This window comes from Pristis pectinata, chromosome 1 (genome assembly GCF_009764475.1).
Source record: "Pristis pectinata isolate sPriPec2 chromosome 1, sPriPec2.1.pri, whole genome shotgun sequence".
NCBI classification, from domain to species: Eukaryota; Metazoa; Chordata; class Chondrichthyes; order Rhinopristiformes; family Pristidae; genus Pristis; species Pristis pectinata.
The window spans coordinates 145,376,028-145,402,761 of record NC_067405.1 but is presented as its reverse complement, the minus strand read 5'-3'; the positions used below and the strand labels follow the sequence as shown (position 1 = coordinate 145,402,761).

At 41.7% G+C, this 26,734-nt stretch overlaps 1 protein-coding gene across 1 annotated transcript in view; it reads left to right on the top strand.

Moving 5' to 3' along the window:
- Nucleotides 1-419: 419 nt before the first annotated feature.
- dicer1 (dicer 1, ribonuclease type III) overlaps nucleotides 420-26,734 on the top strand; it is a 105,694-nt gene continuing 79,379 nt past the window's right edge. Inside the window, 2 exon segments of the mRNA XM_052031054.1 lie at nucleotides 420-524; nucleotides 24,459-24,519. The gene's annotated coding sequence lies outside the window, so the exon portion shown is untranslated.

Genomic DNA, 26,734 nt, shown 5'->3' with positions numbered 1-26,734 from the left:
GGGCGGGTGGGCAGGGGGGAGTGAGGGGGCGGGGGGCAGGGGGAGTGAGGTGAGGGGGCGGGTGGGCAGGGGGGAGTGAGGGGGAGGGGGCGGGGGGAGTGAGGGGGAGGGGGGCGGGGGGAGTGAGGGGGCGGGGGGCAGGGGGGAGTGAGGGGAGGGGGCGGGTGGGCAGGGGGAGTGAGGGGGCGGGTGGGCAGGGGGAGTGAGGGGAGGGGGGCAGGGGGAGTGAGGGGGCGGGTGGGCAGGGGGAGTGAGGGGGCGGGTGGGCAGGGGGAGTGAGGGGAGGGGGGCAGGGGGAGTGAGGGGGCGGGTGGGCAGGGGGAGTGAGGGGGCGGGCAGTGGGGGGCAGGGGAGTCAGGGGGAGGGGGATGGTGAGGGGAGGGGGGGCAGGGGGCAGGGGGCGGGCGTTGGGCGGGAGGCTCGGGAAGTGTTCGCCGCCGCCGCCGCCGCCATCCTCCTCCTCGCCAACTCTACCTCTGGCAGCCAGGCCGCGCCGCGCTCGATGCTCCGCTGCAGCGCCGGGGGTAAGCGCCGGGCGGGAGCCCGACCGTGTGCCGCCTGCCCGGGTGTTGGGCCCGGGCTCGGGCCGCCCGCCGCTGAAGTAAAACCTCCCCCCACCCGCCCCTCGACAAACAACGGCAGCGCTGACTCATTTTATTCGCTTTTTGTCCCGTTGGTGCCGCCCGCCCGGCTCTGTTGTTGTGGGGGCGGCGGCTGGGGAGGGGACGCTATGGGTCCTCCCCATCTCGGGCCCGTGAGAGGGAGGTTGGTGACTGGGCCAAGGTCGGGCCGGGGCCTAGCGGCCCGGGCTGGTGCTGGGGCGGGGGGGAGTAACGTGGGGAGCACCGCCTCTCCTCCTCCCACAGCACCGCCGGCCGCAGGAGCCGGACCCGCGGCCTACGGTCGGTGCGGCAGGCCCGGGGGGGGATCGGGGGGAGGTTGTTTTGGGCAGAGAGGCCCGGCCTGGATTGGGGAGGGGGGGTGCCCGGGGCCCGGCCTGGATTGGGGAGGGGGGGTGCCCGGGGCACGGCCTGGATTGGGGAGGGGGGGGTGCCCGGGGCCCGGCCTGGATTGGGGAGGGGGGGCGGTGCCCGGGGCCCGGTTTAGGGGGAGGGGGGGGTGTGCCCGGGGCCCATTTTAGGGAGGGGGGTGTGCCCGGGGCCCATTTTAGGGAGGGGGGGTGCCCGGGGCCCGGTTTAGGGAGGGAGGGGTGGTGTGCCCGGGGCCCGGTTTAGGGAGGGAGGGGTGCCCGGGGCCCGGTTTAGGGAGGGAGGGGTGCCCGGGGCCCGGTTTAGGGAGGGAGGGGTGCCCGGGGCCCAGTTTAGGGAGGGAGGGAGGGGTGCCCGGGGCCCGGTTTAGGGAGGGAGGGGTGCCCGGGGCCCGGTTTAGGGAGGGAGTGGGGGGGGGGGGGTGCTGCCCGGGGCCCAGTTTTGCGAGTGATGGCGTGCCTCCGGCCTGGTTTGGGGGGTGCCCACTCTTTTGCAGAGATTATGGGTGGTAGCTGGCCACCCTCCCCACCCCCGACCTGTCTTGGGAAGGGGTGGGGTAGCTGCTCCCCCCCCCCCCCATTGGTTTTAGAGGAGCTGGGGTGTGGTAGTGGCCCCCCCCCCCCCCAACATCCTGTTCCGGGAAGGTGGGGGATAGTTGCCCCTGGCCTGGGTCTTATGGAGGAGCATGGGCTGTAGCCGTCTCCCAATCCTGTTTTGGGGAGGTGGGGTGATTGTTCCTCCTGGCCTGATTTGGTGGGGCTGTGTGTGTGGCTGTCCCCAGCCTGGTTCTGTAGGGAGTGGCTGGCCTGTAGCTGTCCCCAACCTGAATTTTGGGAAGCTGGGGGGTGAGCTGCTGCCCCAGCCTGGTTTATGGGAAGAGAGTGTGTTAGCTGTCCCACCCCACCTGTGCTGGGGAAGTTGGTGTGGTAGCTGCCCCTGGCCCTGTTTTGGGTGGGGGGTTGGGGAGGGAAGGGGTGGTGTGGTTCCCGTAGCTGTCTGTACTGTGGATTTGCAGTGCTTGGAAGAGTGGTTGTCCCCAGCCTGCCTTGGGTAAGAAGGGCAGGTGCCCCCAGCCCAGTCTGCGGTTGGGGGAGTGGGATGGTGCGGGGGATGAAGAGGGTGGTAGATGTAGATACTTCCAGCCTGTTTTGTGTAGTTGCGTGTTTGGCTGCTGTGCATGGTCTGGATTTTGGAAAGGAGGGAGTGCTCCTGGACCAGTTCGGGAAGGGAGTGGGTGGCTGCTGGCTGCTTCCCGGCCTGGTTTTTTGGGGAGAAGGGAGGGTCTGTATCTGCCCTCCCAAGCTGTTTTGGGGAGCTAGGATGTAGGTTGATGCCCGTGCCTCAGTTTTGGGGAGCTCGGTGTGGGCTGCTGTACACCAGCCTGTTTTGTGCAGCTGGGGGTGGGTTTGACTGAGGGTCCAGGTTATTGTGTGTGGCTGGAGTTTTTTGCAATCAATTTGAAAGACCATTTAATGGTGGACAGTCGGTGTGAATTTGTTAAGGAAAAGCCGTGGATGACTTTGATAAAAATGGAAATTGCTGGAAACATTCAGCGGGTCAGGTAGCATCTGTGGAAAGTGAAACAGACATTTCAGGTCAGGGTCCTTGTCAGAAGGGCCTCAAGCTGAAAAGTTTTGTTTTTCTTTCCACAGATGCTGCAAAAACTTGGCTGGTCATGCAGTGTTTTTTGTTTTTATTTCGGTTTTTCATCATCTGTAATTTTTAATTAACCGAGGAGGTAACAAGATGGGTTAAGGAGAGCAGTACGTTTGTTGTAATCTACTTGGGTTTCAGCAATGACCCAATTGACAGGATCTTGAAGAAAAGTCCAGCTTTGTGGAATCAAGGAAGAGTAGCACATTGGCTCAGTGATAGGAAGCAGAATGTAGTGATTAAAGGGTGTTTCTCTTTGACAAGACTGCTGCCACCTATGGGGTGCCACAGGGCTCATTATTTCAATTACTGGAATATGGGGGCCATGATAACTTCACAGACTGTGTTTAACAACGACAGGAGAAGTTTTCGAGAATATGGGCAGTTCAGCAGAAAAGTAACAAATGGTATTTAACCCAGAAAACTGTTAAGCAATACAATAGGAAGGGTGTAACATAAAGGAATTTGTAATAAATTGCAGGATATTGACAAGTTTGGAGAAGCAAAGGGACATTGAAGTGTGTATCCACAAATCAAAGGTTGCTAATTAGGTGTATGAGATTAAAAGGGCTTTCCTTTTAATAATTGAGGCAAAGAATATAAGAGCAGAGATGTCATACCATAACTTCAGTATTACTTGCAGTTACTGGAAAATTGCCAGTTAGGCAATGTGCAGAGATTTGAGGATGTGAAGGCTTTGAGGATTGTAAAACTAGTAATGATTGGAAACTTAAATGAGGAGATAAAGTTATGACGAATTATCTGAGGATGTGGCTAGTGGAGTACATAAGTAGGAGCCAGTAGATGTGCTTTTAGGAAGATGTGGTAAGGTTGATCAACAAGGGTACTGCACATGGAGTTATCAGACAGATAAGGGGGGGAAAACACTGAGGCTTACTGGATCTGGAGCTCACTGCCTGAAAATGTGAAAGTGGCATGAACCACCATTGTATTTAAGCTGTACCTGCAGACTATAAACTTAATACTGGAAGATGGGATTAGGCTGGGTCATCGTTTTGACTGGCATAGACGGGCTGATTGCAGTCAAACCTTTATGGCATTCAAGCTGGTAATGCCAGACTGTATACAATACTAGTTAAACCACCTCTGTTACACTTTATTAGAGGAATAGCACCTCTTATTCCACCTTGGTAGTCTCCAACTGGACGACATGAACGTAGATTTCTCTAACTTCCGATAACCCTTCCCCCTGTCCCCCCTTTGTTTTTCCTTATCCCACCATCCCCGATATCCCTTCTCTTTCCCCTCCCCTCTAGATCTGCCCATCACCCACATATTCCTCCCTCTGGTTCCCATCCTCATCTTCCCTTTATTCCATGGCCCACTATCCTCTCCTATCAGATTCCATCATCTTCAGCCCTTTGTCACTTCCACCTATCACCCCCCAGCCTCTTGCATCATTCCCACTCCTCTCCCGCCCCCCCCAAAAAAAAATTTGGATTCACCTATCACCCGCCAGCTCTTGCTCTACCCCCTCCCCCAACTCTATCTCCCCTATTTCCAGTACCAAAGGGTCTTGACCCAAAAATTCAACTGTACATTTCCCTCCATAGATGCTACCTGACCTGCTGAGTTCCTCCACCATTTTGTTTTGCTCTTGCACTGTGTATAGTTCATGCCACTACATTGCAAGATCGGTGTGATTGTACAGGAGAGGGTCCAGAGGAGATTTGGTATATTGGTTTATTATTGTCACATATACTGAGATGCAGTGAAAAATTGTTTTGCTTGCGGTCCATTACAGATCATTACATCAGTACATCGAGGTAGTACAAGGGAAAACAATAACAGAATGCAAAATAAAATGTTACAGTTACAGAGAAAGTGCAGTGCAGGCAGACAATAAGGTGCAAGGTCATAATGAGGTAGATTGTGAGGTCAAGATTAAGAGGCCATCTTATCGTACTGGGGCACTGTCCAATAGTCATAACAGCAGGAGAGAAGCTGTCCTTGAGCCTGGTGGTACGTGCTATCAGGCTTTTGTATCTTCTGTCTGATGGGGTGGGGAGAAGAGAGAATGTCCGGAGTAGGTGGGTCTTTGATTATGTTGGCTACTTTACCAAGGTAGTGAGAAGTATAGACAAAGTCCATGGAGGAGAGGCTGGTTTCCGTGATGTGCTGGGCTGTATCCACAACTCTCTGCAGTTTCTTGCAGTATCAGGCAGAGCAGTTGCCATACCAAGCCATGATGCATCTGGATAGGATGCTTTCTGTGGTCGATCTATTAAAATTGGTGAAGGTCAAAGGGAACTTGCCAAATTTTGGTAGCGTCCTGAGGAAGTAGAGGTGCTAGTGCACTTTCTTGGCCATGGCATCCAGGTGTTTGGACCAGGATGGGCTATTGGTTACAGGCAGATTTGCAAGGGTTGTAAAGCTGTAAAATTGCAGTGATGTGGAAACATTGAAAAAGATTGCTGAGGAGAGACGTTATTGAAGTGTATAAAACTGAAGTCTGTATGGAGTAAATGTCTATCTGAGGATCCAAATTTTGGAGGATAGATTCAAAGGGATTGATTGAAGAACTAGAAGGGAGTTGAAAAAATATTTTCACTGAGAGTGGTAAGGGTCAGGCACTTGCTGTTTGAAAGTGTGGTAGAAGCAGAAATCCTCACCACATTTCAGAAGTGCTTGCTGTTTGTAAGAGCTGTGACCTGCAGGAGTGCAAGTTGGATTAGGCTGGGTAGTTTTTTTCACTGGCATGGATAAGATGGGCTGAGTGGCCTCCTGCGTTATAGATTTTCCATGATATAACCAGCTCTGTGGAAGCACTTTTACTAGGAGGAGTGTTCTAGTTCATTAAGAAAGTTGACAAAGTACAGTTAGGAATGGGCAGTTAATACTTGTATTAATACCGACCGACTCTCTGGACACCACTGCTCTGCTTTACTTTGAATTTTTATATTCTGGGAATATTTTATATTAACCTGCTTCATTGTGCCATTTCTGTGATCAAGTCCCCAGGATGGGAATTGAATAGAATGTGCATTTTCTACCTCAGTGGTGAAAATGTTGCCCACAGCTGACATTGGTCATCTTTGGTCATATTCTGATGAGCTGGGTACATTTTATTCTCCTCTGTTCTTTTGTTTTCTAACCCTACCCCACTTTTCCAGTGTGTTGACATTTAATTATGATTCTGCAGGTATTAATCATCCTCAACAAAAGCAACTCCTTTTGGAGAGGCACTTGATACATCACCCTTTCCTCTATCTCTGAACATTAATATTAGCTAATGTGAATGCTGAGAGGATGCAGAGTTGGCATTTGGGAGACCCAGATTTTCTGTTTTACAATAGTCACTATGTTTCAGAAAATATTTCATTGGCTCTACATTACTTTTGGAAATACTGAGATCATGGAGGGTTTAAATAAATGCAAGTTTTTTCTTGCTTGGTGTTTCATAGCAACATTACTCAACAAAATATGGCACCATTCCTCATAATGATAGTAGGACAGGTGAGGCAAGTTTAAAGTAAAAGCAGAAAATACTGGAAACTTTCAGGATCAGTGGAAATATTAAAGGTTTGAAACAAAGGAAATCCAGACATTTGAGGAAACTTAAGAGGTTGTGGACTAGATAGTTGCAGGTCAGGCTGGCAGTGGTGAGCCAAAGTAATTGGATGCACAAGAGGCCAGAATCTGTTCCATTGCATCTCAGCTGGACTTCATTTTACTCCTGACAGATGAGCTTTTAAGTGGTGAAGGTTTGTTCAACAATCAATCAGGTTATTTCCTTTTGATGACCACACGTGTCTACAGTTGCTTCAGCCTGGAGAGAGATCAGTTGTTCAAGGATTTGCTGATAAGTGTATGGTTGGGCCAAACCAGCGACATTGTTATTTCAGAGTTTATAAGCAAGCAGATTCACTGGTTGAATGGTTGAGGGAAGTAATTTGTGAACTCTTCCACCACTTCATTGCCTTTACAGTTATTTTCACTTCCCGAAGAGTAACATTTATGTGAAAAATGTATCAATTATGAATCAAATGTGTACAGGGTAAAGCAGAATCTTGGAGAATGAAACTCTTATTTTAAAATAAGCAGAAGTGTTTTTGGCAAGTTTTGAATACAGTGTTTTATGGTTGAAATGGTATAAGGCAAAAGATATTAATGGATTTGTCAGTATATCTATCAGAAGTGTATAAAGAGCAAGATAATGAAGGAAAGAATAAATCCAATTGCAAGCAGAAAGGAAATGTGTATAGGCCAAAGATTTAGATAGGGTTCTTAATATTTAGTACAATCTTCACAAAAGATGGGCAGATTGTAGTTAAGGAAAATGAGTGTGAAATATTAGATGGGATACATGTAGTTAAAGGGGATATATGAAGTGGTTTATTAACTATGAAAGTGGACAAATTGCCAGGTGCAAATTAAATGTATTCCAGACTGTTAAAAGTAGTACGCAAGGAAATTACAGAGGCTATGACTGTAATTTTTCAATCCTCCCTAGCTACAGAAGTGTGCCGAATTGGAGTACTGCTAACACTGAAACTTCAAGGAGGAAAGGATAAATCAGGTAATTACAGGCTGGCAGGTTTAACTTTGAGCAAATCATTGGAAAATATTGTAAGGGACAGTATAAATCTTCAATTAGGAAGGCACAGATTAATCCAGGGCAATGACCCTGTCAAAGGTTAACTTATTTATCTTTCTACAGATGCTACTTGTCCTACTGAGTTTTCCTGCAATGTCTATTTTATTTTGGGTTTTCAGCATCTGCATTTTTTTTCCTTTACACATCAATCAGGAGAATCAAAATTGATTAATTAAAGGAATATTGTGTCCAGCTAACTTGATTGAATTTTTTGAGGAAGTAACGAGGAAGTTCAATGAGGCAAGTGCAACTGATGGATCTTATCAAGACCTTTTGAAAAGTTCCTAGTGGCAGGCTGGTTGAAAAAGTCAAAGCCCGTGAGATACAAGGGAGAATGGAAAATTGGGCCAGTAGTAGGAAGCAAAGGGAATTGGTTTTGTGACAGGAAGGCTTTTACCCGTGGTGTTACGGAGTGCTCAGTCCTTGGTCGCTTTTTTGTACTATTTATTAATGATCTCAACTTGAAAATAAGGAGCATGATAGAGAAATTTGCAGATGATACACGGGTTACTTGTATACCTGTCAGTGAGATGGAAAACTGTAAAGTGCAGGGAAGGTATGGATGATCTGGTTAGTGGAGCAGAAAGATGGCAAATGGAATTTGGCCAAAAGAAATGAGTTGATGCATTTGGGGAGTGCAACAAAAGCTAATGTCATAACTGGGAGCATATTAAGAACTGTGGAGAAATATCAGAACCTTGGCGGGGATGTTCACAGAATCAGAGGTAGCAGAACAAGTCAATAAGGTTAAAAAGGCCCACAGGGTGCTTTCATTTACTAGCTGAAGCATAGAAATGCTGGGACTGTCTCCAATGCTAGTTTGATCACAGCTTGAGTACTGGTCTGATCATCACATTCCAGGAAAAGAATTGATTGCACTGGAGAAGGTGCTGAGGAGGTTTGAGATTTTGCCAGGACTAGAATATTGCGGTATAAGGATAGATTAGTTCAGCCAGGATTATTTTTGCGATCAGATGAGGCTGAGGGAGTAAATAGGAAGGACTGTTTCCCTTACCCAAGGGCTCATATTGAAAGATATTGGGAGAAGGATTAGAGGGAAGATGTGGGAAAGAATTCAGCTGAGAGTAGGTGGAGTTCTGGAACCTGCGGCCTGAAAAGTGCAGCATACTCGAAGAGCTGTGACCTGCAAGGCTACTGATCTGATGTTGGAAGCTGGGATTAGGTTGGGTCACCCTTTTGATCTGCACAAACACAGTGGGCATTTTGCATCATCTGTGATTTTAAGTTTTCTGCAATTCTCTATCAAATCCCTAAGGCATTTCTTAAACCTTTTTTGCCATAAAGCTTTTTTTTAATCCTAATAGCTTTATAAGTGAGCTAATATTTTTTGCTGATGGTCCTGAGGAGCATCTTGGGTCATTTTAGTGTGTTATGGCTGTTATTTAAGTGCAAGTTGTTGGTGCAAGTAACTTCAGTTGCATCTGTAGCCTTGTCTCACTTGCACTGGTTGTGAGTAAGTAAGTTGAATATCTATTCAATCATTAGCAGGTCATCTGCAGATTTTGAAGATGTAAAAGGTGTCAGATGCAAGTTGTAGCTTATTCACTTGGGGTATCAGCAGCGATGTTCATAGCAAGAACTATAAAGGCTTTAAAGAAGAAAATAAAACACTTATTTTCTAATGAGTTTTTTATGGCTTCAGAGCATTCTAATGAAGTACTTCTCTGGATATAAAAGAAATCAAAGGATATGTGGATTGGGTAGGAAAAAGGCATTGAGGTAGATTAGTCATAATCTTGTTGAATAGTAGAACAGGTTTAAGGGTCAAAGCGCCCATTCATGTTTCTTGTGAGCTGTATTTGTAATGCAAGAAATGTTGCCATCAATCTGCAAATAGCAAGTCTTAGAAGCAGTAATGACCAAGATCTGTTTTAGGGATGCTGGTTGAGGGATAGTTGTCCCAATCTTTTTCAACTTTTCTGCTTTGCTTCATAGTTGTGCTCTCTTATATCCATTGGGCAGAGCAGACTAGACTCTAATGTTTCATTGGAAGACATCACCTTTTAGCAGTGGAACATTAACTCAGTACTGCACTCTGGAATATCACCTCTTTTTTGGAATAGGACACAAACCCATAACCTAGTCCAGAGGTTTTGGGTAATACTTGCTGTGCCATATCTGACACATTTAGAAATTATTGATATGAAGTACAGTGTGTAGTATGAATGCTTATGCCATCTAATTGGTAAATGCTACCTTTTGAATAGTCCAAACTTAGTACTTAATTTGCTCAGTAACACTATTGCATTGTCAATGGCAGTTTTGTAAAATGTAATTCTGAGTTTACTGACCTTGTGGATCTGCTTACATTTGAGTTCTTTTTCACCTTTGTTTGGTTTTACTTTTACTCTTTGCTCATTCTTCTTCCAGTTTAATTTTATCCATGACTTTTGACCAAGCTTTGGTCACCTATTCTTCTCACTTTTCTCCCCCTCGCCTCCATTCTATAATCATAAGTCCTAATATTTCTTGGTGTGAATTGCTGTTAAATTTGGTTAGTGAACATTTGTAAAATATCTAAGGATGTTTTACTGCATTAAAGATGTTTAGTTGCTGCTGTCCTACCATTCTCCGGCCTCTAAACTTCAGCTAATCTAAAACTGTGACCTGCCAAAACCAATATTGTTGTCCTTCGTGGTTGATAATAGCTCGTATCTGGGATTAATGAGCCTTCTGTACTGTCTCTCGATGCTATGTCATTCAATCTCTCGTAGTCTCTGTCCAATCACAGACATCTCCTTTGTCCCCTCTACCCACTCCTGTTCTCTGCAACAAGAGATGTCCCATTTCCAACTTAACGTGATTCTGATGAAAAAAAGTCAACCTGAAATTATTTCTTTCTCCACAGACCCTGTTGAGTATTTTCAGCATTTTATTTTGTATTAACTTGTACTGCCTTGTATTCAAATTTATTGCTTGAAAATTCTTCTCCATGGCTATCCATTTTATCCATATTCTTACAACCTGCTTACACCTCTCACATTTTCCTTTATTATTAGCAGGCAAGCCCCATATGCTTTGTGTTTAAAAAAGAAATTGTTGAACTTCATTAAACCTTTGGTCCCTCTTCTAATATCTTTTTATTTGACTTAAGCATTCATTTACACTTTCTCTACAATGCTATTCAATATTGGTTTAAGTACAAATTTTTATCGAGCTTGCACGAATTAATCTGTTTTCAGTCTTGTGGTATGTGATAAAGGGTAAAAAAAAATTAAAATAGTGCCTTTCCATAACCTTTGTTCACTTAAATAGCAGCTGGAATGAGTTGGGATCTTGAGGCTAGGTTGAGAGTTCATACCCCATGCTAGGATCCAAGCACATATCATATTCTGCAATATTATAAGTATTGTTCTTCGTGACTTGAAGATTACATGTGAATTGGATGTTAAAGATCCCTTCACATATAAAGAAGAAGAGTTTTTCTTTTACCCAAAATTACTCCATCATTCAACAGAGCTAGAAACTTTAATTAGTTCATTATGTTGTTGTGGGGTTCTTCCGAGTGTACAAAATAAGTTTCCATGTTTATGGTGATGACTATTCCTATATTGAAATAATTTAATTAGTGAAATTATTTGGATGTTTCTGAAGAATATAATATGCAATTGTTCAGGAGCAATTGGGAATAGACAACATATACCAGTATCCACATTCCAGAATGAGTAACATATATAGTGAACTAAGCATGCAGCATTTGAAGCATAAGTGGTAGAAGGATTGAACTGGTACTATCAAGGCTAGAATGCAGGTACAGTAACTAACTGGGAAAACCAACAAAATGTTCATGTTTATTTCAAGGTGAATTTAATGAGTAAAGAGGTTATGCTTTAGTTCTGTAGGGCATTGGTGAAACCATATCTGGAGTATGTGTGCAGTACTAATTGTCTTATTTAAGGAAGGATATAAATACAGTGGATGCACTTCAGAGATTTCCTACATCGATACCTGGAATGGTTGAACTGCCTGGTGGGGAGGAGTTGGATGGGTTAGGCATGTATCTGCTGGAGTTTTAAGTGTGAGGGGACTTTACTGAGACATGCATCCAGAGGGGTCTTAACAGGGTGGATGTGGACAGGATGTTTTCTCTTGTGGGATAACATAAAAGTAGAGGTTTCAAAAAAAAAATGAGGGGTCATCCTTTTGAGATAAATGAGGTGAAGATTTTTTATTTGGAGCTTTCTTCAAAGGCGGTAGAAGCAGATTCTTAAGAGATTCTTACAATCTACCCTATCCATCCCCCTCATAATTTTGGCAGCCACTTAGAGTCATAGAGTTATACAGCATGGAAATAGGCCATTTGGCCCAACTGGTCCGTGATGAGGAAGATGTGCCATCCAAGCTAGTTCCATTGCCAGCGTTTGGCCCATAACCTTCTAAACCTTTCCAATCCATGTACCTGTCTTTTGAAAGTTGTTATTATACCTGCCTCAACCACTTCCTCTGGCAGCTCATTCCACATACATACGACCGTTTGTGCAAAAAAATTTTGCCCTTCAAGTTTTTATTAAATCTTTCCTCACTCACCTTAAACCTGCCCTCAACCTTGGAAAAAAGACTGTGCATTCACCCTATCTATGCCCCTCATGATTTTATATACATCTATAAGATCATCTATCTCCTATGCTCCAAGGAATAAAGTCTTAGCCTGTCCAATCTCTCCCTATAACTCAGTCCCTCAAGTCCTGGCAAAATTCTTGTAAATTTTTATGCACTCTTTCCAGTTTAGTAACATCTTTCCTATAGCAGATTGATCATCTCTGCTGAATGAGTGCTTTATTATTAAAGATGCCATTTTTTTCATTAATGCAGTGTTAAGACCTTTGCCATGATCTGTGGTTAGCAATTCTCAAAGTGTAGTTCCTGGTAATCTGGTCATCAAAATCAGATTAATGGCTCACTTATCTCTTTGCAGTTTAAGACATTTGTGTGTGAAAATCGAGAGCTGCATTTGCCGCCTTAACAGTAATTCTCTTGAAAATAATTAATTGGTTGTGAAACACTTAAAATATCCTGGGAAAGAGAAGGATTTTTGTGTACCCTTTTTTTTCTATCTAAAGAAAGAACATTGAACAGGTAAAGGAAAGAATGCATACAATACGTAGTATTTAAAATTCCTTTCCCAGTCTGAAATCTGTTTTTTCAGCAAACAAGTATCTGACTTTGTAAGTAAGGCCAAAAGTTGTCTATGTACTGGTCAAGCATCAGAAACAGTTGTGAAAGGCTCTCGGCTTAATCAAATGTGCTGCTTGACATAGAGGCAATACATTCTACAGTGGATGAGGGAAACAGAAGATAGAAATGGATCTAAAAGTCATGCAAAAATCAAAGTGCTAGAGGAACTCAGCTAGTAGGGCAGCGTCTGTGAAGGCAAGGGGCTGGTCAAGACCCTGCATCAGGTCTAAGTGTAGAGGAGTGATAGCCCGTATAAAGAGGTGAGAGGGAGAAGTGAGGCAGAGCCTAGCAAACAATAGGTGGAATCTACTTTTGCTCTAGATCACAGCATCTGCAGTCTCTTGTGTCTCCAGTCTAAAAGTGATGTTCATTTCAGACTGCAATCTTGTACCTATACCAATGTAACAAGTGAAAGTACAGGCAGCCCTCACCTTATGGTTGTTCAGGTAACAGAAATTTGCTCTTAGGGAATTCATAAATCACTACCCAAAAATTTGAGATACGGAATAAAACTTGCTCTCTTGGAATTTATGTGGAAAAAGAGAAGTAAATAGAAAATATTTTTTCAACTTTCTTTTCTTGACACTTGTGCATTTGACATGGCTTTGCATTATGGAATATTGCTATATGAATTGTTTTCTTGGAACACAACCCCTCCTTATGCAGGGTTGCCTGTAGACTGGTTCAAAAAAAGCCTGGATATAGCTTTTATGGTTATATTTAAGCCATCAGCTGAATTTATAGACTGCTGGTCTATAAATATTCGTATCAAAGAGATAAGACCATGGTTTGAAATGGAAATAACGTGAATTGTATCACTGTAGCAGATGGAGGTATGTTTGCTGCAAAATTCAGAGATTGGTTGGTTATCACTTTCGTATCCCTTAGCCATTGTCATTAGCAACTGCATCCTCAATTCTCAGCTGACTGAGGAATAGCTGTAACTCAGATAGGACCAGGGGCATACATTTGCAGACCATTAATACTCAATTACTGTCCTCTGAACTGAATTCCTCTGTTTATTGTACAGATGTCTAGCAAATGTTGCTTTTTAAGAGGACAGTGTCAGTCCATCTCGCTGACACCTCAATGGAATGAACTTTTGATTGCATGTAGGCAGGGGGTGGGGGGAGGAATGGAGAACGTACCCCATGCTTTGGTCTATATGCATTATTATAAGAAGTTTTGAAAGTAACTGGGTTCTGCCTACATCATCCTTGTGGTTGGTAATCCTTTGATTTCATGGGACATTTTCCACCAGTGAGGTTGGATGTTTAGTTGTAACCAGAGGTATGAAAGGTTCTGTTTTGTCAGTGCTTCCTGTTTTACAGTTGTTTACCTTCATACCTGCAACTGTATGTGACTGGTTGCTCTTTGGCTTTGTTATGGACTTCTTTTCCAAGATCAGCAACTTTGACTCTATGATTAGAAACATCGTCGTGTTATATTTGTGACCTCGGTATGACAAATGATATTAAGCATTTCCATGTTGAGCTATAGATGTGATGTGCAATCAATTGCAGAGTTAATTGGCTAGGTTGGCATTGCAAGTAGTCCCTGAATCTAACTAATGGTGGTTGACCTGAGGGGTATCTACTAGCAGTAAATAGGTTGAGCAGTTTCTTGGTACATTAATGAATCAAAATATGTAAGCAATTCTCATTACTATTGTGTGGACTTGTTACTGCACTATAGCTGTAAAGAAAGTTTGTTGTTGTATAGCAGTGGAATAAATAGACACCTTTTCCCCACACTTTCTGATCTTTTGCTGACCTGTGATTTTTAAAGGCAGTTTTTTTTTCATAAAAGAAATCTAAGGGTGCGTGTGAATAAGAGAGGTTTGCTGAATGTTGAGAGGAAGAGTCATTCAGTTAGAAAAGCGGTCCTTTTGTTCTCATGTTATTTGAAGCAACAGTGCCTGTGTCAACCAAAACAAAACTAATGGGCAAATCAGATTGAGCTGTAGTGCTGCCAACTGAATTAATTTTAGTTTTGAACACTTGGTCTTGTTGAATAACTATTTGAATGCCTTCTCGCTGAGATAAAAATCTCTTGATGCTGGTCCTTGATTCTATTCAATATAGACAACCATTATCAATCGTTTGAGGACATGTCAAGTGGCCTTTGGTCTTGCACTCTCCCTTCCTTGCTCCTAATATCCACTTTCTCCCCACACTCCAATAGTACACCTAACTTTTTCTCCCCATTAGAGTAATGTTGAGTCTGTGTAGCAGTCCACCAAAAACATGACAAACTGACTGATAAGGCACATTGTAAATCAGTGTTGTTCCACTCTAATACAGGGCATGGGGCATCACACCCCATTACTTTGAAGTTATTTGACAGTAGAGAAGAGCTTTGGGCTGAATTCACTTGTACCATGATTCCATTTTACAGAATAACCCTGGCACATTTATGAAGTATATCAAATGCTAGTAAATCTAGTTTGTATTAAGCTGTGAAATGAGGCCGTGCTTAAGTCACATCTTTTGTTCTGGATTTTGGAAGTTGCACTTTACAGTGGTAAGTTAAGTGGGAATGTATACATATGCACTATTTTCAACTCTGAATCGGCAAGGATTTGACTTGATTTTATTGTCTCTATGCTCTTTTAAACATGGTCATTATCTGTATTGAAGGTACCATAAGGGAGTAGGATGAATTATGCATTGCTCCCTCCTGAGGATTATGTCTAGCCAATATATTAGAGGGGAATGTAATGACTGTGGTGTTGACATATTAATGTCGTGGATTTTGTGCATCATTTAGTGTATAATATTAAAAAAAACAAGTATAGTTCCTATAAGTAGATTGTTTTTGTTTGTACATGTACATGTTCAAAAATTTACAAATATGACATGAGCATTTAATTAATTCCAATACCCCATACAAACCACTATTTATCTAGAAAATCTGTTAGGGCAGGCACCAGTGCGATAACTGTCCACCCAAGTGTACTGTGAGGATAACAGAGTGGTGATAAAGTCCTATGTGATTTATAAATTCAGCCTTCCACAAGGAGACAAATCTAATTTCATTTCTGCGTAGAACAGATGTTATTTTTTCCTGACTGTTTTTGAAACAGAAGGGATATGTTTACTCCATCCCTACCTCACCATTTTCTCCCCACTTCAATTTTTCTCACTCTTAACGTGTTCCTAGTGCTGGTGGCTGAAACCTCGCCCAAATGGCATTCACGCACTGCCTTCGACAGTAAGAATCAACAGGCATCTTGACATTGGTGGGGAAATTGTCACTGACTTGACACTTCATAAACTTCATTCTGGACTCTGGTTGCTTTTCCTTCGTTTCTGTTAGACACTGTGGCCAATCCTATTAAGGCCCTGGTTAAATCAATGTGTAGGGAAAATGCAGTGGGTATTCAGGGCAAGACTGGTCATTAAAACCAAGTTTTGTTCATGTTACATACATGAAAGGGGGTATTGACTTTTGGCTTCCAGATGAAAATCTTGAACTATGATCACCTTCTGTTATATTAAGCCATGGTCTTAGAGACATACAGCAAGGAAAGAGGCCATTTGGCCCAGTGAGTTTGCGCTGATCATCAAGATAAGATCTTTGTTAGTCACATGTACATCAAAACACACAATGCATTTTTTGCGTGTAGTGTTCTGGGAGCAGCCCGCAAGTGTCGCCACGCTTCTGGCGCCAACGTAGCATGCCCACAACTTCCTAACCTGTATGTCTTTTTTTGGGATGTGAGGGGAAACCGGAGGAAACCCACGCAGACACAGGGAGAACGTACAAATTCCTTACAGACGATGGCCGGAATTGAACCCGGGTCGCTGGTGCTGTAATAACATTACGCTAACTGCTACACGGTAATCTTACATTAATCCCATTTTTATTCTCCCCATATTCTTGTCAACCTTCCTCCAGATTTAGATCTTCACTTACACACTAGGTGCAATTTATAGTGGCCAATTAATCTACCAATCCACATGTCTTTGGTATGTGGAAGGAAACTGGAGCACCCAGAAGAAACCCCCCCACGGTCAGGGGAGAATGTGCTAACCTCAAACAGATAGCACCTGAGGTCAGGATTGAACCCAGCTCTCAACATGTAACATTAAATCAAGAATAGCATTTGCTGTTCAGTATTGCTCCTTTTTTTTAAAAGATTAGTTTTGAAGAAACACAAAAATTAGTACGTGGCATTGCACATCAGGGACTTTAAATGTGATTCTGATGCCACTATTTGAAAATGTCCAATGTTCGCTCTTTCTTATTGAATACAGATTAGGAACATTCCAAGTCCTTGTATGTGCAAAAGTCTTTGATCATAAGAACATAAAAAATAGAAGCAGTCAGCGATTATGCCCCTCTTGCCTGCTACCCCATTCTGCAAAATCTTGTACATTAACGTCACTTTCCTTGACTCCCTTTATCTTAAACTCTGATTCATGAATTGAATATAATTGACTACTGAAGTTCTATAGCCCTTCAGGATAGAGCATTGCAAAGATTACTTCCTCCTGGGGTGACAAAGCTTATTCTTACTTGCCTCCTAACTAGCCAGCTGCTTTGAGACCAAACTCCAGTTCTATTCACTTTAGCCAAAGAAAACATCATCTCTGTATCCCCTCCACCCCCCAAACTAAGAAATCTGTTCATTTTTATGAGATCACTTCTCATTTTTCTGTACTATGGAGAGTAGAGGCACTGTCTGCTTGATCTCTCTTTATTCATAACACTTATCATCCCAGGAATCATTCTGGTGAATTTTTGCTACACTCTCGCTATCACAAGTATATCTTTCCTTGGGTACAGATCTGTTCCGTTGCAGATGTCGTCTCACTGGGGCCCTATGTAATTGGAGCAAGATGTCTACTGTTGGCCTTTACTGCAAGAGGATTTGAGTACAACATGCACTTTGCCTTTCTAATTACTAGCTATACCTGTATTTTGACTTTAATTCATGTGAAAGGACATGAATCAGGTCCCACAGAACAAGTGTACCTTCCAATATTTTAGCTTCTCTGAGTACCTGCTTTAATTTCTACAAGAGTAGAAGACCCCTCGTTATTTCACACATTCAATCTGCCATATGCTTGCCTATTTACATAACCTGTCTATGTGCCTCTGAAGCCTTTCTGTGTCTTACAGCTCACACTGCTACCATAGCATTATATCTTCAGAAAGCTTGATGAAAGGATTTTGACCAGAAACATTACTTCTGTTTCTCATTCCACAGATGTTGCCTGATCAGCTGTTTCCAGTATTTTCTGTCTATTCTGTGTTTTCCATCATCAACCACTTAATCCATGCCAATATATCCTCAGTTTTGAGGAAAGGTCCCTGTCCAGAAATGTTAACTGTTTTCTCTTTCCACAGATGTACTTGACTAGCTGAGTTCTTCCAGCATTTCTGTTTTTGTTTCAGACTCCAATATATGCAGTTTCATTTTGCTGCTACTCCCATTAATGTGCGCACAATCTCAGAAAATGGCTGTTTGGTGGCTATTAAGCTCAGCGTCCATGCATTGGGCGAAAGAATCATTGAGAATTTGTGTTTTCAAGACATTGCATATGAGAGTTCTACCTGGATAGGAGGGGGCTTGTTCATGATCCCTATTAAAGTCAGTCAGTACGTCTATTTTTTTTAATAGAAACTGGTGGATTTTATGCCCAAAATTGAGACTAACTGTCTGCTGAGTGTTTCCAGCATTTTCTGAGTTTGGAATTCACCACCATCACTGAATGCACAGTAATCCTATAAGCCTTAACCTGATACTTGCCTATAGACTGATTCAGACAGCAGAAAGGCCAGGCCTTTCTGCCTCATTTTATGGCAGGTATTCTTCTAGTCAAAGTGTTCAATACTAGAGTTGGTCATTGCACAATGTAGCCTGCATATCCCTGCACTCTATAGAACTTTTGTTAGGTATTTACTTTACATATGATCTTGGCCAGTGGCAGTCCAATTTTAGAGGGATTATGGGCCAAACACTGGCAAATGGGACTAGCTTAGATGGGCATCTTGGTTGCCATGGATGAGTTGGGCTGAAGGGCCTTTTCCCGTGCTGTAATACTCTGACTCTATGACCTTAATTGATTTATGGAGCGATTTTTAACCAGGCGTTCCTGTTCACTGCCGTCATAAAACCAGCAGGAATAGCTGTAATGTATTATTGTGTCAGTCTTTGGATATATTTGACTTCATAGTTGCAACAGAATTTTTTTTATTGCTAACAAGGAATACTGATAAGGAGTTACTACCAAGTGTTGTCATGATTGATTCTTTTGTGTTTAAAATAAAATAATTCAAGTTTTCTTGTGCACCTGTTGATCAGGTCACCTGGCTGAAGAATGGTGCATGACCTGAAAGTCAGAAGGAAGAAATATTCCCATGAATGAGTTACTGGACAGAAATTTATCAATTCTTTTGAGTACAACCACTATGAGTGAGTTACTTCTGAGAATAAAATGTCAGTTGTACCAAATCTGTTTTTTTGAGCATGCCATTTGTGTATAATCATTTTATTGGACACTTCATTATTAGTGAGGTAGTCTTGTAGCTGAAATGCATATTCTTCACCAGTGCAGATGCTTAAATTGTGATTTTTTTTTTGGCTGCAAAAGACTGTAAAGCCCGGAATAATGTTGTGCACTCTGATCCTCGAGCACCTTCTGTGGCTGATGATCATTTTAATTTTGGGATTTTGTGAATGGTTTTATCACTCAATTAGATTTCAAATCTTCTTGTTGTGCAGTGATGTGTTACAGGTAGTGTGATGTAGTTAAAGTGGTGAATGATGCCTGAAGAGAAAACTGGCACTATGGAAGTAATTTTTTTTTTAAGTAGATAATATTTGGTGACTCTCAAATAACATTGAAATATTACAGAAGTGATGATTCAGTTGATTTTCATAATTTAGCCAACTTTTGCAATGGCAATTCAGTGCACTTGAGATAATTGCAATAATGCTCTGGTGCTGGTGATTAAACAAGCTTTTTCTGGGAGTGATATCAAATACTCAATGGGAATAGTTAACTGTTGACCCTTTTGATAGGTGTTCTGATTTTGCTTACCATTGCTTAATGAAACAGCAGCAGCGGGTTTGCCATAAAACTGCTATGATGTGTTTTCCCAGGGTGAAGGCTGCTCCAGCCAAGTTGACTGACTATCAGATTTTCCATCCTTTTATGGTACAAAGCTCCTGGTTTATATTTTGCCCCTTCTCCAAGGAATGTCTGTGTAAGGATTGTGGATTCGTTTTTGAGATTAACATCCTTGTTACTTCATGTTTGGTCACTGACTAATGTTAGAACATTCCAACAGTCAAGAAAAGTCCCTAAGGTACATGCTGAGGGATTAGGCAAGTCAAACAGGCTATCTGCATTCTGTTTTGTCCAGAGCTCGTCCTTGTAAGTTTTTATTGTTGTGCCATTATGGATATCCAAGGTGGCATTGAATCTTTTTTTTCCAAAACCATCAGGGTGTAGTGAAAAAAATCCATTTGGGGGTGTGGGGGGAGTTGGGAAGGAGCTTGATGAAAGCCCTTTCCACTTTGTCCTCCTTCAGCATCCTGTTCTGAAATTTTGCTGTAAAGATCTATCGTCCCGACAGTGGGTTAGGTCCTCTGCGATTGTGGTGACTTTGTGATGAAATCAGAAGTACCATATTCTGTTGTGACTGCGTTCTCTCTAGTTTAAAATGAATTTCACATCTTATTGAATCCTCTATATTCTGCATTTTTGTTTGTGGGTTTCACTATATACAGTACATGGATTGTTTCCTGAATAGATTCCAGACACAGCTTACAATAATTGACCAAGTGAGGTATGTAATTTTAATTAAAGATCCTGATCTACTTTACTGAATCTCTCAATGTGATCCAATATGTTCCAAAAGGATAGTGAAATGTTCTGGTGTCATTTCCAGTTTTACACTAGGGGAGCTATGTTAAGATTACAGCATACTAAAATCAAACAAAATCAGTTATTGTTTGGTCTAATGAGAGGTTACACTAAGTGCAATCCTTTTTTCAGTGCTCTCTATTCCGAGGAGGATGTATTTCACCCCGAGGGTTCAGAGGTTGTGCCCACGTGCTTTAAGCAATTCTGTATATTTCAACTGTGGCTGAGATTGGACGCCATTTGTAATTCTTGAAAAGCTGGGAATAGGTGAATAAATGCGTGTTCTGCAGCCTTTCACTTTTGTACTATTTAATCTGATGCAATTAATTCTCAGATATTTTTCGTACAGACGATTAGCGGCATGCCGTTTAATTAAGCAGCAGGATGTTGATCTGTTTCATGCACTGTGACTTGGCGTTGATGCAGCTACCCTTGAGGACTCGGTGCTTGTGTGAAAGATATGCATGATCCTGCGTTACTGTCTAAAGATATCAAAGGAGTTATTGTGGCTCACGATTGCAGAAGCTTGCAGCTAATTAGTGGCTCATTTCTGAGAAGAGTATGCTTTGAATCGTAAGGTGGGAATTTGTTGAGCGCTGTCAAAGTCACTGATGGGTGGAGGAGGTTGGGGGGGGTGGGGGGGTTTAGTCTGCCGCCATATTTGTTTCTTTAGAGGGAGCAGCTGTCTTCTGTAGCTTTTATTTTCACCCACTTTATTGTTCTAATTTTCTTCTGCTTCCAGCCTCCTGCAGATTCATGCTCTTGTTTTATGCAAGTTTGCATTTGAGATTTTAATGTAGGTTCTTGACAACCTTAAAGCAGGGGGGATGCTGAAGTGGCAGAGGTAGCTAGGGCAGACGCGCAAATTGTGATGTCTGCATAATTTTTTTTTACCTTGGATTCCTAAACTCCTGGGGTGAAGCACATTCACTGCGTCCACATATCTGTGGTGAGTAGTTTGATCTTAATTCGCTAGAATAAAGTAAATTCCTTCCACGGATAAATTTTTTGCCCTTGGCTGCTTGAATGCCGGTGCCGGAATCTACGACAAAATTTCAAAGGTCACGTTCATTGCTGCAGTAACCATTCACTGTGCTCCATTGTTTGGCATCCACACGGGAAGCTGCAGCTGCCTTTGGCCTTCAGAATGTGAGAGATGGCCGTTTACAGGCGAAATGCTTTGTTCCAGTAGGTGCTGTGCGCCATTTACATGCTAATATGGGTTACGCTAACTGTTCTCCCTTTGAACTTGCCAAAGTATGTGATGTGGCCTGTCTGGCTTGACGTTATCTTTTATATTGAGACCTACAATGGTGCTTTTGCCAGATTTTTTTTGTTTTTAATTACCACTCTTCCGAGAAGCATTGCGCTATTTTCTCCTGCGAGCTATCTACCATCGTTAAAATGACTCTGGATGGGGCAGTCTTAATTATAAGCAGGAAGGAATGTAGTGAAGGAATAAAAATTGTATCTCAAATAGCTTTCCACTTGTTCCATTCTGACCTTGTGTGCAGTGTTTGCAACGTTCGTTGTGCTGCCAAAGGTGCACATAATCGTCTGGCCCTTCTCTTACCCTACCTTCCTCTAAATGGTGTATATTGATTCATTGGCATCTTTTTGAATCTTGCTTATAACTTTTTAAAACCATTTTATGCATAGTTCATAGGGAAAATAAGTAGACCTTCAGCAAAACTTTATAACTTTAGAACCAGGTATATTTTCTGTCCCTTATGTATGGATGTTGTAAGGGTAGGAAAAACTGATTTACTCCGTCGAATGGAGAATGTATGTTATTCATATATGTACTATAGTGAATAAAAAGAATTCTTTGAAACAAGGTTCCCCAGATAATAACACATGTTGGTGTCTGTGTAATGTTTGTAAAAGCAAATAAAAAATATTTCTCTAGTAAGATTGAGCAAATGTGCCAAAATTGCATTGAAGTTGCCCTGGATTGCATGAGACCCAAGCTCCAGTGACCGGCAATACAAATACACCCTGACAGAAGTATCAGAGGGCCTTCAAATCCGGCTTCTGTGGGATTGAGTCCACATTACGAAACTTCCCCAGTTTTGGCACCAAATTGATTTCTCTTGGGCTGTAGGATGGCTCATTGCTATAAACTGACAGCTTTGTTTACAGTTGCATTCACTGTTAACTATGGAATCTTCTCACTTAGCCTCTAATCCTCCTCTTACCTTAAAAAAAGGTAATTATTTTATTACCTATTACTTTCATCAAACGTTCGGTCATCTATCTTAATGACACCTTGTGTTTGGTGGCTTTTTTAAAAAGCTTCAAAAACAACTTGTGATGTTTTATTACATTAAAGTTGCTACGTAAATAGAAGTTCTTCCTGTTTGTTCATGCTGAGCATGACGTGTGTTTTGGAACTTTAAAAGGTCTCAGTTGTTCGTGTCACCACCTCTTATCCTCTTACTTGTGGGGAGGAAGATCAGTAATAGTTTTCAATCTAGTTCAAAACTTGAACCTGCCTCTGACGAAAGGTCTCTGACCTGAAATGTTGACTCTTTTTCTCTTCTCTCAGATGCGGCCTGACCTCCTGAGAATTTCCAGAATTTTCTGTTTGTTTTAGATTTCCAGCAACTACAGTTTTTTTTGAATTTCACTTGAACCAATCTCTTCCTGTTTACTTTTTTTCTGTGGCTGAACAGACTTGGGTCTATTTCATTCCCTATATAATCAATATTTTGCTCAAGATATTTCATTAGCCTATCTCATCATTTGATAAATTCCTTCTAAAGCAGTACAATTTAGTAGTGCTCGTGGCTTTATATCTCTGGAGTTATTTTCCTGTTAAATTACATTTTTGTTATGGGGGCAGATGAAGAGAAAGAAAGTAGTACTTTGTGTTTACTGCAGATAAGAAAGCAGTTCTGAAACTTAGTTCCTGAGTGCTTTTTTTTGCTGATATTAATAAAGAAGATGAATTTGCTTGTGGGGTCATATGATCTCGGGGTCATCATGAGTTTAGTGTTTGTGTGGGAAATACACCAGTCTGACGTGGTTGAATGTCTCAATCAAATTCATCTGCAGTAGGTTTGAAGCCACGTTTAACTATTCAAATCAGAATATACCCTCACCACTACCAACAACATGGGTGGTTAGAAGAGGCTAATGAGATATCTTGAGCTTAAATACTTATAATATATTCAATAAAATCAAAATGAAGATGCAACGAATAAAGGTAGAAATAGAAGGAAGAGTAAATTCACAGAAGATGCCGTTTAGTGTTTTAGTATATCCGTTTAAACTGAGTATTTTTGTTCCTGTTTATTTCTGTCAGTGTACAAGTGGAAAACTTCTTAATATTGCTTGTTATAGGGGGATGGGAATTTTCTTTTGTGCCAGGCAGCTGTTTCAAAGTTAACCAGTTTCTTGTCTTTAAAAGTCTTCACAGAGTAGTGTTAATATTTTCCTAATGAAGCATTGACATTAACTCTATATTACAATTATCTATTAATCGGTGTAGTGTCCCTTTAGCCCTGGATCTTTAAAGCAGTACTGGACAGTAAATCCCAAATGTAGGACAGATTCTCGTAGTACTGATTCAGAAAGTTTTCATTTAAGTTGGGCTTTTCACTATGTTGATTTCACATAGCATTTTTCCCCACTGTTGGCACATCCAAAAGCACTTGACAACCAAAAACTTTCCACGCTTGGTCACGGTCATGTGGTCAAATGCAGCATTGAGTTTTGGAGTGCTAATATCTTGTGTCAGTATTGTCTGAGGAGGGGATTTGGGAAAACTGGTCTTCAGATTATGCCATGAATTAGCTGAAGTCTTAGTTCAGTTTCTTGTCAGAAAGGCATTTACATCACTCCACTGAGTTACTGAAGTGTCAGATTAAGTTAAGTGCTCAAGTCCTGGTGTGGGTTTAGAACCTTTAGCTTTCTGTCTGACACAAGCATGCTACCGCTAAGCTGAGCTGACATTTTGTTGACATTACTGTGGCATCCAAAGCCTTCTCTTGTCCAAACAAACAAATGTGATAACTCGTTTGCTGAGCCTGTTACACATGTTCCATAGAACAACCTTCAATATCCAGAAGGCAACCTGTCAGTTGGAGCAGTGCATAATTGAGTACTTTTCTTCCTCAGGCTATTCCTGCTCAAAGAAGTTCAACCTTGGACTCAAACCAGCAAAGCACCAGCATTCAAGGTATGTCAATAGCTAAAGACAGCATGTGTGTCTTCAGCTGCATTTTGTGTCATCAGCATTTTGATAATGGTTGATCTGAAACTTTAGAGCATTGTATTTTGATTGATGAATCACCCAACATTACAATTTAAGATTTCCAAGCCTGTATTTTGTCTAGGTAGAACAGTTTAAGCTTAACATGAAAATTTAAAGTCATGAGATTATGGATCTGTCACTGGTGATAGTGGTGGAACTATTTAAAGTTGTGAAGAGAATTGTATGGCAGAATTTTGAAAAGTGTCTCATCGCATTTTGGTACTGATGTTACTTTGAGTAATACTGTAACACTAGACAGTGTACCTTCTAAAGATCAAACTAGGAGATGTGCATGTACGTAGCTTGTGGATCCCAGAAAAAACTTTGTCACAATTTAGATGCAACGCACACAAAGTTCTGGAGGAATTCAGCAGGTCAGGCAGCATCTATGGAGGGAAATAAATAGTCGACTTTTCGGGTCGAGACCCTTCATCAGTCTGGAAGTAAAATATTCACAAACCCCTTTTTCATTCTTTGGCTGAAGTGGTTTACTGGTGGAAGGTCCTGGTTGTAATTTAATGTTGGTTAGAAACATTACTGTAAGTGACACAATTGAAGACAGAATGAAAGTAATAAACATAGAAATTTCCAAAAAAATTAAGAATGGAAGGCTGAGAGATTTTGAAGGCCATTTGTTAATATAACGCAAAATAGTGACCATTTTTACATAACTCATAAGGATAAGTATGAAATGAGTCATCTAAGAAAATGGTGAGATAACTAATATTTTGCTTCAGCATTTGAAGATAAGTGGAATGAGTGTGTTTGGAGCTGCTAAAGGAAATGTAATCAAATAAATGATTCCTTTTATTAATTGGTACAATCTTCAGCCATGGTAAGCTTAAAGTCAACAAGGAAACAATAACATTTCCAGAACAATCTTTGTAAATGGGAATTACCAAAATGATTGTACACTGACAAATAGTGCAGTTTAGTTCAAATGAAGGAAGATGGATGAGGAAATATTGATCATTTGGCTTCATCTTGATTGTGACTAAATTTGCAACGTCCATAATACCAAATAAAATTGCTGCACATTTGGAGAGTCATGGAGTATTCAAGACCATTGGAATGGATTTCTAAATGGGCACTTCATGTGTACCTTGCTAAATTTTTTGGAGAAATTTGATGGCTATTCTGTGCATGGGTTTTCAGAAGATTTAAGGAACAAAGAGAAATATCTGTTTTTATGCTGGGTACATATGGCTGGTGCTGTGGAAGAAAGTAAAACAATAGTTAAATAGAGTTTCAAATAGTTGTGCCTCTTGATTTTTGCTGCTACCTTTTGTACAACAGTTAAAGGAATTGTGCTGTAGTTTTCATAAAAGAATTAATGTACATTAAGGAAAACTAAAGGGCAAGTAAGCAGAGTGGATAGAAGATGGATATAGTTCATTGCAGAGAAATATTAAAATATCTTTTGGTGAGGAAAGAACAGTGAAACAAAATGTCTTGTAAATAACAAGATTCATTGGAGGGGGAAAAGTATAATACCTAGAAATTGAATGTTGCCTGCTTTGGGCATGTTGGTGAGTGGCTAATAAACACTTTATTCAAGGAACTGTTGCTGGAAAATTTATGAAGCATACAAGATCCAAAATGGATATTTGGTAAGGCTGGGTCTAGGGAGATTTTTTGGGAGTAGGGATAAAGGAGAGATTGATATGTTAGGTGGTATAAAATTTGTTACGGGATGATTGCTGTCCAGGGAAGAGCTGAGTAAGTAGGTTTCTTTAAAAAAAACTTGCTTGAGTTGGAGGGGTGGGGTGTCTCCAGTGCTAGGCCTGATTAGGAAGGGCTGTCATAGGTAACAGAAATGAATTTCATAAGCATAATGAAGACTGAATTCTGCATGAGTGTCCTGTAGGTAGCATGGGCTATGGATGTATAGAGGAAAATCCTGGAAGTGGAATTCATGCAAGAGTTGAGTGCTGTTGCACAAGTGCAGGTTCCCTGGTATAATAATGCATCAAACACAGGACCTGGAAGAAAAATAATAGACCGTGCAATTTGCAGTAATTCCACATTTTTCCCCCTTCATTTTTCATTAAAGTAGAATATTGTAGTGCATATAAACAGTGTGCTGCACAATCCATTTTCAAGGCAATGGATCTGAAGCTGAGAGTAGATGTTGGCAAAT